Raw genomic sequence first — 12,208 nt, 5'->3', positions numbered from 1 at the left:
ACAGAGAATGCAAGATGTGAATGAGCTTTGCTAATTTAGAAAGACTGGCTAATTCAGTTGGCTATTATGGGCTGAAGAGTTATTTGAAAATGATAAAAAAAGCTTTATTTGATTAAAAAAATCTGTTTGGTTGAATAAAAGTAATGTTTTATATAACTTAATAATTGTCATTTTCATCTAATTTTATTAGAATGTTTAATGTCAACGTCACTTTGGTTAAGCCACTTAAAGGTACGGTAGGCCTACGTGTGTGTGTACAAGATCAGGATGGCACCCCCTCAGCCTCATTTTGAGCCAGGAAAACCCCTGCATGGTCTGAGATCATATATAAAATTAAGTACTATACACCCCGCTATAACATTTCCTAGATTTGCAAACACTCAGGAAGATTGTAGACAGTAGAATACTGTTTTCTTATAAAGGCTTTAAAGATTAAATACCAATAAATCAGTTTTTCTGTAATGTCTAAGGCAAATATTTTGTATTTTCTGTATTTTTCCTTAATCCTGGGTCATGTATTACTTTCAATTTGTGTTACTGTGGAAATATCTTCTTAGTCTGTTTATTTCATAAGGGTATAACATTTATAACTCCACTGTTTGCAACCTACTCCCTCACATAAACTCGCACACAAATTGAATACGTTCGGATGTTAAAACAGATGCGGATTTCGGGCAGCAGATGGCTCATGTTCATCTCCCTCCATGTGTGATAAAAAATGAAATGTAGTTCCTTTGAACCCAATTTAAGGTCGGAACAATTTATAATGGCAACAGCTGGACTTCTCTGAGTGATCAAATGATGACAAATAAAAAAATCACTGCATGAGCTCTATTGTTGATCCTTCTCTCATAAGCCCTGCTACAAATGCAATGTTATTAAGCATCTTTAGTAACATATGATTTGAATGGACAGACAGAGGATCTATTGGGTCATTTTGTGGGGTTTGTTTAAGTGTTCAGAGAGCTGCCCTTGGTCATACAAAGCCAATACTTCAGAGCTTCAGCCCTAATTAGCATTATATAACCATGTATTTAATTCAATCAAAAACTCTCCACTACAGTTAGATAACCGACCCTTTGATTTCATATATGCAAACAAGATGGTACTTGTTTCTCTCAATAACCTGCAAATCGAAAATGCGCAATATACTGTTTTGACTATATAATGGTTTGTACAGTAACATGGAAGTGGAAACTCTTACCCACACGCTCATCATGAAAGGGCCTTTATGTGGTGTGAAATGGTCACTGTATAGCCCTTGTTCGATGTAAGTCTAGGGGAAATGTTTGCAGTGATATTTTTTTGTATGGTATTTGTATTGCTAGCCCCTGTTTAGAATTTTGTTTTCAGAAAGCCGTATCACAGCGGTCATTTAAAGACACTCGCTCGTCTCTTTTAACCCGAGGTGCTCATTTGATGTCGTTGCTTCAATATAATTTGTCAGTATCTGAACACATCAGAGTCCACTGTCTGTGTATCATCTCCCTTTCAATCGACACTCAAATGTCCTCATTATACGGGGGATAAATCCACGCTCGCGTGTGTCACGGAGCTGTGAGTCGTCATGTGAGGCACACGCACCCTGGGAGAGGATTTTGCAGAAATTTCGGTCTGCATTTAAACAATGTCCCCTGCTTTTTGCCCACAAATTACACACTCCTACACAGTGTTGGGCACGTTACTTTAAAAAAGTAATTAGTTATAGTTACTAGTTACTTCTCACAAATAGTAATTGAGTTAGTAACATCATTATAAAAGTAACTTATTACCAGGGAATGTTACTATTGCGTTACCTTTTTAAAAAAATGTCAAATATGTAAATAACTTGGATGCCCCCAATATTAAATATGTTAAATGAATGAAATGGAAACTAAATAGAATAAATGATTTGTATAAAACATTGTACACTTATATTTTAATGTTGCTGTGGGTCAATGTGGGAGACATCTATTAAATTCAGTATTTTATATGTAAGGAATAATTGACGACGGGCCGTTCAATTATCGAAAGTTAATGCACACCCCGAGGTGGTAATGAGGCCACGACGCGAAGCGGAGTGGCCGTTACACCTCGGGTGTGCATTAACTTTCGATAATTGAAAGGACCGGAGTCAATTATTCCGCTTATACCACGGTCACAACACCACAAGACGTTGTTACGATACCACAAGACGTTGTTACGATGTTTTATCTCAAGACATTTGTATGGTATTTGTCCCGGAATGCTCTTGCTGGTAGAACTAATTTCTTACGCATCTCAGAAGGCGTTGCTTGAGCCTGCATATGCAGTTTTCCGAGAGCGAGAGGAAGACAGACAGTGCACATGCATACGCGTTTGCTTCACTGAGAGTGAAAAGACAAATATCTATATTTGATTTGTTTTCGTCATATTTAACACCCCTGTCGTATAAGAAAAGTATTAAGAGAAAAAATGTGACACGGAGGTTTCTGCACCAGCTGCGGTTCTCGCAGTGGCATAGAAAGCTTCCTGCTGTGTGTTTTAAGTCCCGTTTACCCATTCCACAGACGAATTTAACATGTTGTTTTTGTTATGTTTGTGCTTCGTGTTTTATCTTTAACCCGATGATTGTGTCATGTAGTTTGCAGTTACCTTTGATATATGCTTTAGTTTTTCGTCTGAACAGTCCTGTACAGTGCTCTCGCCATTGTTGTTCAAATGCTGTCCATAAATAATAGTTATTTCTTCTCAGACAATGGAATTTGCCTGTCACTTTGTCTGTTGTTAGATACGTATTCACTGGTGGACAGTAGGCTACATTTAAGTTAAACTGGGCGCAGTGATATGGAACTGTAATTCGGTCGACAAATCTGGAACTACTTCATAGGTGTGCGTTTAACTGAAAAATAATGCACACCCGTCGAACGTTCGTCAGCCAATCAGAATGAAGCATTCAACAGCCCTGTGGTATAAATCAATATATTGTTATTGTAAATATTATCATTACTATACTGGAACAATAAAACACAATAGAATAGTTCAGAACATTTACTATTGATTGCACAGACCACAACTGGCCAACAAATAAGTCTAAAAAGAAATTATGCTTCTAAAGACTTGTACCAACTTCACAACTGCTAGACATACTGTACTGTTCTACTTATTTTTCGTAGTTTCTTACAAAAGTAAACAGTTTAATAACATGAAGTGCTCTTAATGTTTTGACTGCTTTCCAGTATGATAGCGGAATGTAAGTTCATGCATACTTTAGATTACATTTTAGGAGACAGAATATTTAATTACTCGCAGTTATTGTTTGACAGTATGTGCCAGGATAGTTTCACTTTCGCTTCGGAAATGTTATAGTTTTGTGTTACCCGTAGCAGCATCCCTGCCTCATTCCATCCATTTAAAGTCTCTGTGCTCTGTGCTTTGTTTCACATTGCCGTGGCATAAAGGCAGAAAGTAAACAAACGCACACACAGGCTGTAGCATCATTTGTTTTACTGCGCAGCATGGATGTATAAGTTTTCAGCTCGTTTCAGTGTGGATATTCAGGCAGCATTTGGAAAACACTTGAAAACACTAATGTGGTCGAAGACCGTTTTAAAACGAAAACTCTGCTTTCAAAGGGAAACGTATGGACAAGGTCTCGGCTAGGGCTGTCACGATTATGAAATTTGACTGACGATTAATTGTCTAATAAATCATTGCGATTATGACGATTAATTGTCTGATTTAGGGCTTTGACGATTATGATGATTAATTGTCTGTTTTTGAGCTTTGACATTTAATTCTCATACATTTTTGATTCAGCGATTGAAACGACTACAAGACTATGTTTTTTTCTTGGAAATACATAGGAAAAAATTGGGTCATCATATATTTAAGGTTTAGGCTTTTACCTGTCAATAATACAACCACCAAATACTTGTAAATAAAGTAAATTGATCAGGAGTGAAATGCTATCAGTCATAGAAAAGCTTCTAGTCTGTTTTTTTTCTCACTTGCAAGACTACAATAAAATTTTACTTGTGTGTTAATGAAATTTTGGTAGACTGGTTTTCACACTGAAATTTGCTTAAATAATATTAAATTGTACTGCAGGTAATTTGTATATGTTTTAGTTTTTTTTTTAAGTGATTGTGTTGTGGTGGTACATTTTACAAGTATTACCATGCTTTAGTAACAATATATACACTAAAATATGCAATATGCAGATGCACTACAGCTCCCCCTAGTGTCTTCTCTAGAGATGTGCGATAATTGCGATGATCTGAAACCATCGCGATGAGGTCAAACAATCGCGATGAGACGATTATTTAATAATCGTGACAGCCCTAGTCTAGGCTACTAATTTTGTGGCGGCATGTGACGATGTGAGGTGCTTCATTAGATTAGAATTACTTGCCACCGACGTGGAGCCTCTTTTTTCCTGGGCATAAGTTGCACGTTACAGACACATTCCTTGTGTTTCACCATAACGAGGGAAAAGTAGTGCTTATATTTCCAGTTCGCGAAAGCAACAACTTGTTGCTCTTGCCATCGCTCTCTGACTCCTAGGCAAGGCATTTGTGTACTCTCTCTGTGCGACTATGTTTGTGTGTGAAAACCTGCCCTACTCTGCCTCTGGTTGGCAAATGAAGAAAATGTACTTTTCCTAAACCAATCATCATTGGTTATGCTGTTATCTCTCTCTCTCTCACACACACACACACACACACACACACCAATCAAAATCAGTTGAAAATATCCTTTGGATGAGAGAGAGCCTACTTGGATGACAAGTGCTTCAGTGAGCTCAATTATAGTAACGCTGCATCTTATTGACAGTAACGGTAACGGCGTTGTAACGGGGAAACAGTCATTCGTTTGATTACTCGTTACTGTAAAAACTAACGTCGTTTATTTATAACGCCGTTATTCCCATCACTGCTCCTACATGCATTCTCACACCATCTACACATACACTCCTACACTGAGAAGACAAAGATTAACAAAAGAAGCAATGGTGCAGTCATGTTGTTTCAGCTGATGAAAATTACATCAGTAATTCATAACTTCATAGTTAACGCATCGAAGAAAGAAGTCATACTTCATAATGATGACATACAGTAGATTACTTCTGATTAGCAGCTGTCAAAAATGCTCGCCTGCTAGACTTCTGTTGTAAACATGAACAGATTTATGTAAAAACTGAAGGGTGAGTTGACATTTTGTTTTGTATGATAATTGGCAGCATGGCACAGATGTTGCTTCAACTGAAGACGTTTTTAACCTGAAATATTCTTGTAACTATTTCCTGTATTCGATTCAATCCCTGGTCACAAGAATTTATAAACACTTTCGTATAACATTGCGGCAGTTTTACGTCTTGAATCTGCAGTTTTCTAGTAGCAGGAATACATTTCCTCCCTTAAAGGAGAGATTTTTTTCTACTTACACAAATGTGATGTAAATCTTAGGGGTCCACAGAATGTGTCTGTGAAGTTTCAGCTCAAAATACACCACAGATCTTTTATTATACCATGCCCTAATTGCCCAGTTTTGCATGTGAGGAGAAACCACTGTGTTTTGGTGTGTCTCTTTAAGTGCAAATGAGCTGGTAGTCTCCGCCCCCTTTTCAGCAGAAACGCAACCAGGGCTGACAATGACGGTGACAAAAGCTCCCGCGTAGAGGAGACGACATCCTATTGGAACAAAACGAAAAATGCTGCGTTTGTCACCGGAACCTGTGTCATTTGCCGGAAAAACAAGCCTCAGGTTCACACGCAGCCGAGGGATAACAGAAGCTAGAAACAACATTAATAACGCTGCCACGAGCGGCTTCTTGTATTGCCTTCTCAAAAGGTTTCCCGCTCATTCTCCTTCCTGGTGGAACATTCTTCCTAACTCAGTCCGGTCAACCACATTTCTCAGAACATTCAAAAAACTACTTAAAACCCATCTCTTCTGTGAATACTTGACAGACAAATGAGAAAAACTAACCCTCTCTCTCTTTCTCTCAACAGGTATTGGTCTTGCTTTTGTTGAAACTAGTAACTTTGTATTAGCACCTTTTGTATTATTGCTCCTGTATGACATATCGCTTTATTGCTCCCTGAACTCTCTGTAAGTCGCTTTGGATAAAAGCATTTGCTAAATGACTTAATGTAAATGTAAAATGTTATATAACTCCGACTGCATTATTCTTCAAGAAGAAAGTCATATTCAGTCAGGATGCCTTGAGGGTGAGTAAAACATGGGGAAATTTAGTTTTGCCTGTGAAATATCCCTTTAAAGTGAAAAATGAAAATTCTGTCATCATTTACTCACCCTAAGATCGTTCCAAACCTGTATAAATGTCTTTGTTCTGCTAAACACAAGGAAGATATTTGAAGTATTTCTCAAAGATCTGTAAAGATTAGGAAGAACATTTACAGTAAGAACTACTAAAGCAGAATGAGGCACAACACAATTGCTTACAGAGCAGGGTTGTACAAAATTCACAATTGAATATGCCTCTTTCACAATATGGCGGCGGCGACTGGAAGTAGGGAAATACTTTTTCCGGCCACACTGCTGCCATAGCCATACATTCATTCATTCAGCTTGTTTTCTCACAGGCATTCATTTTATTTACCAAAAACAAAAGTAGCATATGTTGTCCGATTTATTCGTGGTTTACTGGGAGATGTAAAAGTAGGGAAAACAAACATTACAAAAACATTGTTTTTTGAGCAATTTATTTATTATCAGGGTCTGATATATGTTAGACAAATCAGCATGAGGCTGTGTCCGAGGTGTTTTTTCAATTGTTTCCTATGGAAACGCCATAAAAAAAAACATCAGCTGACATTTTTTTTCCGCGCTCTGCGCTGGTGCTATGCGTTTTTCCCATGATCAGCGCCGGCGTTTGACCGGGCGCCCAGAGTTTAAAAACTGCTCAACTTTGGGCAGAACGCTGCACTTGCAGCGGGCGTTTTCAGCCGAGCTCCTGCCATTTTCAGCCACGTAAATGCGCCTCGGTGGACACAGCCCCTAAAGGGAGCGCTACATGCCTAACTTCTTCTGGTCTCCGCAACTGTTCTGTGTAGTGAATGGAGCTAGCGCATTGACAGGACAAGCGTTTACCCTACTTCCGGTTTGTACACAATACAATACAATACAAATTTTATTTATATAGCACATTTAAAAACAACTGGTGTTGACCAAAGTGCTTTACAAAAGCCAGAAAAGACAAATATATATAATTTATCTATATAATAAAAAAGAAAACAAAGAACATTAAAACAGGAAAAGACAGTGAAAACAGAAAAACAGAAAAGCTAAAAAATTTAATAGAAGACAGTGCTAAAATCAGAAATCAGATATGATTAAATACTGATGAGAATCAAGGGATATTAAAAGCAATTGAGAAGAAATAAGTTTTCAAAGCAACTTTAAAAATTGACACAGTTTGGGCGGATCTGATGTTGGCCGGGAGACTGTTCCATAACTTGGGGCCGACAACCGAGAAAGCACGATCTCCCCTGTTCTTGAGTCTAGTTCTGGGAACATTTGATAGATCAGAATCACCTGACCTAAGTGATCTTAACTGTGAGGGTGAATGAAGTAATTCAGATAGGTACTGTGGGGCCTGGTTCCGCAAAGACTTAAAAACGAATAACAAGACTTTAAAATCGATTCTGTGTTTAACCGGTAGCCAATGGAGTGAGATCAAAGCTGGTGTAATATGTTCACTTTTACGCTTCCCTTTAAGGAGCCGTGCTGCAGCATTTTGAACTAGTTGCAAACGTGAGATACATGTCTGAGGAGCACCAATATATAAAGAATTACAGTAGTCTAATCGTGATGTTACGAAAGCATGCATAACAGTCTCAAGATTCTTAGTGGACAAATAGGGCTTGACCTTGGCTAAAAGACGAAGATGATAAAAGCAGGACTTAACTACGGCACTGATCTGCTTGTCATATTTGAGGCAGTTGTCAATCAAAACCCCAAGATTCCGAACACAAGAAGTACTGTATGGTAGCAACGTATGGAGATCAAAATCATGGGTGCTGCGATCATTTGAACCGAACAGGATGATTTCGGTCTTACTCTCATTGAGACTCAAGAAATTGCTGGCAAGCCAGAGTTTTAGTTCGTCCAAGCAGTCCAATATCGGCTCCAAAGCAAACTTATCATCACGCTTTAAAGGCAGGTAAATTTGTGTGTCATCAGCGTATAGATGAAAAGAGACCCCGTATTTAGATAGAATAGAACCCAAAGGGAGCATATAGAGATTAAACAGTACTGGGCCGAGGATAGAGCCCTGAGGAACACCAGAGCCCAGTTGCATTTTGGTCGAGGACTGTTGCCCAATGCGGACAGAGTAACTCCTATTGGTTAAATATGAACGGAACCATTGTAGCACCGTACCCTGAAGGCCCACACATGCTTCTAAAAGCGATATGAGGATGTTATGATTGACCAGGTCAAAGTCAGAGCTGAGATCTAGCAAGACCAAAGCCATAGATTGCCCAGTATCAGTGGTGAGCATTACATTGTTCAAGACTCTTAAGAGCGCTGATTCAGTGCTGTGACGGGCTTTAAAACCAGACTGGAATTTCTCATGGATTTTATTTTCATTCAAAAATGACAGAAGTTGACTTAAAACTGCTTTTTCTAGAATTTTTGAGAGAAAAGGCAAATTTGAAATTGGACGGAAGTTACTCAGCAGCGTAGGATCCAGATTCGTTTTTTTAAGACGAGGTAAAACCAAAGCATGTTTGAGACAGTCAGGTACGGTCCCAGTGTAAAAACATTTATTGATAAAAGACAGCAAGTCAGGACCAATGGCTTGAAAAACCTGCTTAAGGAAATGTGTTGGAATCACATCTTGAGGGCAGTTAGTAGGTTTTAAAATTGCGATAATCTCATTTAGGAAATCCAAAGAGATAGGCTCAAAGGCAGACCATGTGGACTGTGGAGGAGGAGACAGGGACATCAAGTTGGATATATACTGACAGAGGCATTTGGGATTTGATCATTGAGATCTTATCATTAAAATATTTAGCAAAATCCTCACAAAGAGAATCAGACATTTCCGGAAATTGATTGATAGGAGGATTGAGAACAGAGTCAATTACAGAAAACAAGACATTAGGCCTGTTGCTGTTAGATAGAATCAGCTCTGAAAAACACGTCACGCTGTGAAATAGGTCTATAGAGAATCACCCCTAAATTCAAATTCAATTCTTGAATTTGAATTTGAATTGAGATTGCAAACAGGAAGCTGAATTGCAATTCAAATTCAAATTGCAGGAAGTAGAATTGGAATTCCATAAAATTCAAAGAAATTCATGTTACATAATAAAGGTGTATTTAACAATGAAGCTTTACAGTATGTATTACATATGTGACCCTGGACGACAAAACCAGTCTTAAGGGTCAATTTTTCGAAATTGAGATTTTTACGTCATCTGAAAGCTGAAGAAATAAGCTTTCTATTGATATATGGTTTGTTAGGATAGGACACTATCTGACGGAACAACAACTGTTTACAAAGCTGGAATCTGAGGGTGCTAAAAAAGCGAAATATTGAGAAATTCACCTTTGAAGTTGTTCATCTGAGGCGCTGTAGCAGGCCATCCACTCACAAAAAGAAAGTTTTTATACATTTACGGTAGGAAATTTATAAAATATCTTCATGGAACATGATCTTTACTTAATATCCTAATTATTTTTGGTAAAAAGAAAAATCTGTAATTTTTACCCCTACAATGTATTTTTGGCGATTACTAAAAATGTTCCCGTGCTACTTAAGACTGGTTTTGTTGTCCAGGGTCACATATGATTACAACTTGAATTTCATACAGATATTTTTGTATGGACTTTATGTACTTTATTATAGTAAATAGGCCTATTTTTTTTTACCACAAATTAACATTAAAAACATACTCTATAAAACAGATCATTAAAATTTTAATAATTTTCAAATTGTGGAAAATGATAGGATAGCACTTCATTTCCCAGAATACATTGCTGTATTCAAGTCTTCAAAATGGTTGACCAAACATTTAGGACATTTTGTTTGGAGTTCACTCTAGTGGAATAAGCTAATTGAAGGCCAGAGCTGGTTTGTACTTTTGTAATTACAGCAATATGCAAAGTGATAACTCACGTAGAAGGACATCTGTGCTCGTTCATTTTGGTGAGGAAGAAAAATGTATGTGATAAGAATTGATATGTGATAAGAATTTCTGATGTGATATTGAATTTCTCTGAATTGCAATGAATTCAATTCCACTTCCTGTAATTCAAATTCAATTCAACATCCTGTAGGGTGGAGTCAATTCAAATTCATTCATTTAATTGAATTAAATTCTGAAATTCTGGGAAAGAGAAGATTCTGTAATTTAATGCAGCTTGGAGAACTGCATTTAGGGAAATTGGGGTAAATTGTAATGTTCAATCATTTATTCAAAGAAAATAAAAAAAATGTGTATTGAAGAAAAGTTAATATGGTTTTATATACAGTATACTGTCAATTATAGTTTGTGGATAGAAAATCGGAATCGGCAAAAATCGGAATCGGCAGGTTTCACTTGTAATAAAATTGGAATCGGCAAAGAAAATTGCAATCGGTGCATCTCTAGTATTTTTTTGTGTTTGTTTTGTTCCCTCGTACCGCAAGCTTTTGTTACAGCAGTCAGTGATTGATCCCGGAACCCTCTCAGTGCTCCTTTGGCATTCATCCAGGGCAGGGGGTCACTTTGTAAACCCAGAGGGCCTGGTCGGATGTTTTTGTTGAAGCCATCAAGCCTGATGCTGAGGGGAAAGTCACACGCTTCAGAACGGTGAAGTAGATAACAGTAATTTACATGAGGACATAAAAAATGATAGATATAGATTAAACGCCATGTCCTCAACATAAAAACAAACTAAAAACAAACAAAAAACAAATATGTGCTTTTTCATTTTCAAAGTCTTCATTTTATGGAGGCAAATTACCCTTGATAAATGGTCTCATCTCAACTCAACTCAACTTTATTTATATAGCGCTTTTACAATTTTCATTGTTACAAAGCAGCTGTACAGGAGACACATTGACTACAAGCAAAACAATCAAAGTTGTACCTGCAAAAACAAGAAAAGGTTGAAAACACAGAAGACAGACACACCCACACACAAAACACTCCACACACACAACACGCACCAACACACACAGACACAGAGACACACGCACACACACACACACACACACACAACACACACACACACACGTACGTACACGGACAAGTACGCACACACGCTCAGTGAGAGCACACATTTAGGATAAAGGAGAGAGAAGCACAGGTCAAATATAACAGACTATAAATTCCTATATGCAATATTAATTAAGTAAAACTTTAAGATTCTAAAGCAGCCCCCCCGGTCAGGCAGATAGTGCAAAAACAGTATGCAAACGGTGGCGAGGAACCCAAAACTCTAATCGAGAAAAAAAACCTCAGGAGAACCCAGGCCCAACCAGGGGATTCCAGTTCCCCTCTGGCAAAAGCTGCTGCCTCTGCACAAGCTCCAGAGACTTGCACAACAAGGCTAAATAAAATAAATAAACTTAATAATAAAATAAATTATAGTTTAAGATTATCATTAATAATCTAATAGCATTTGAAGTTTTGTGGTGAAGACATGTCAAGAGACCGCGTCCTTCTTTATCCAGCTCTATCATCTCAGCTCTTGTCAGGTCCCCACTTCCCATTCTCCGCTCTACCATCAGGTCAGGCCATGAACTGCATCCTGCTCGCTGTGGTAACCTTGGAACAATGAGACAAGACTGGCTGAGAGTAGAGTACTGTTCTGTACTCTTTGATGCAACAAGTACATCAGTTGTGTTTTTGGTTCCGGTTGATCTAACTAATGCAGCCTAAACCCTCTGAAGATTTATATTATGGAAGAGTAGTGTATGCAAGATTAAAAAGATGCGTCTTTAGTCTAGATTTAAACTGACAGAGTGTGTCTGCCTCCCGGACAGTGCAGGGAAGACTATTCCAAAGTTTAGGCGCTAGATAGGAAAAGGATCTACCACCTGCACTTGATTTTGAAATTCTAGGTATTACCAACTGACAGGACGCCTGAGAGCGTAATGCACGTGAAGGACTGTAATACAAAAGGAGTTCATTCAAGTACTGAGGAGCTAAACCATGTAAGGCTTTATAGGTAATAAGCAAGATTTTAAAGTTAACGCGATGCTTTATAGGTAACCAGTGCAAGGTTGACA

At 38.0% G+C, this 12,208-nt stretch overlaps 1 protein-coding gene across 6 annotated transcripts in view; it reads left to right on the top strand.

The window, feature by feature from the left end:
• The window catches only part of klhl13 (kelch-like family member 13), an 85,465-nt gene that overhangs the window by 46,996 nt on the left and 26,261 nt on the right, over positions 1-12,208 (top strand). The window lies entirely within an intron of this gene.

Source organism: Triplophysa rosa, linkage group LG2 (assembly GCF_024868665.1).
Source record: "Triplophysa rosa linkage group LG2, Trosa_1v2, whole genome shotgun sequence".
Taxonomy (NCBI): domain Eukaryota; kingdom Metazoa; phylum Chordata; class Actinopteri; order Cypriniformes; family Nemacheilidae; genus Triplophysa; species Triplophysa rosa.
This window is presented reverse-complemented; position numbering and strand designations above follow the sequence as displayed.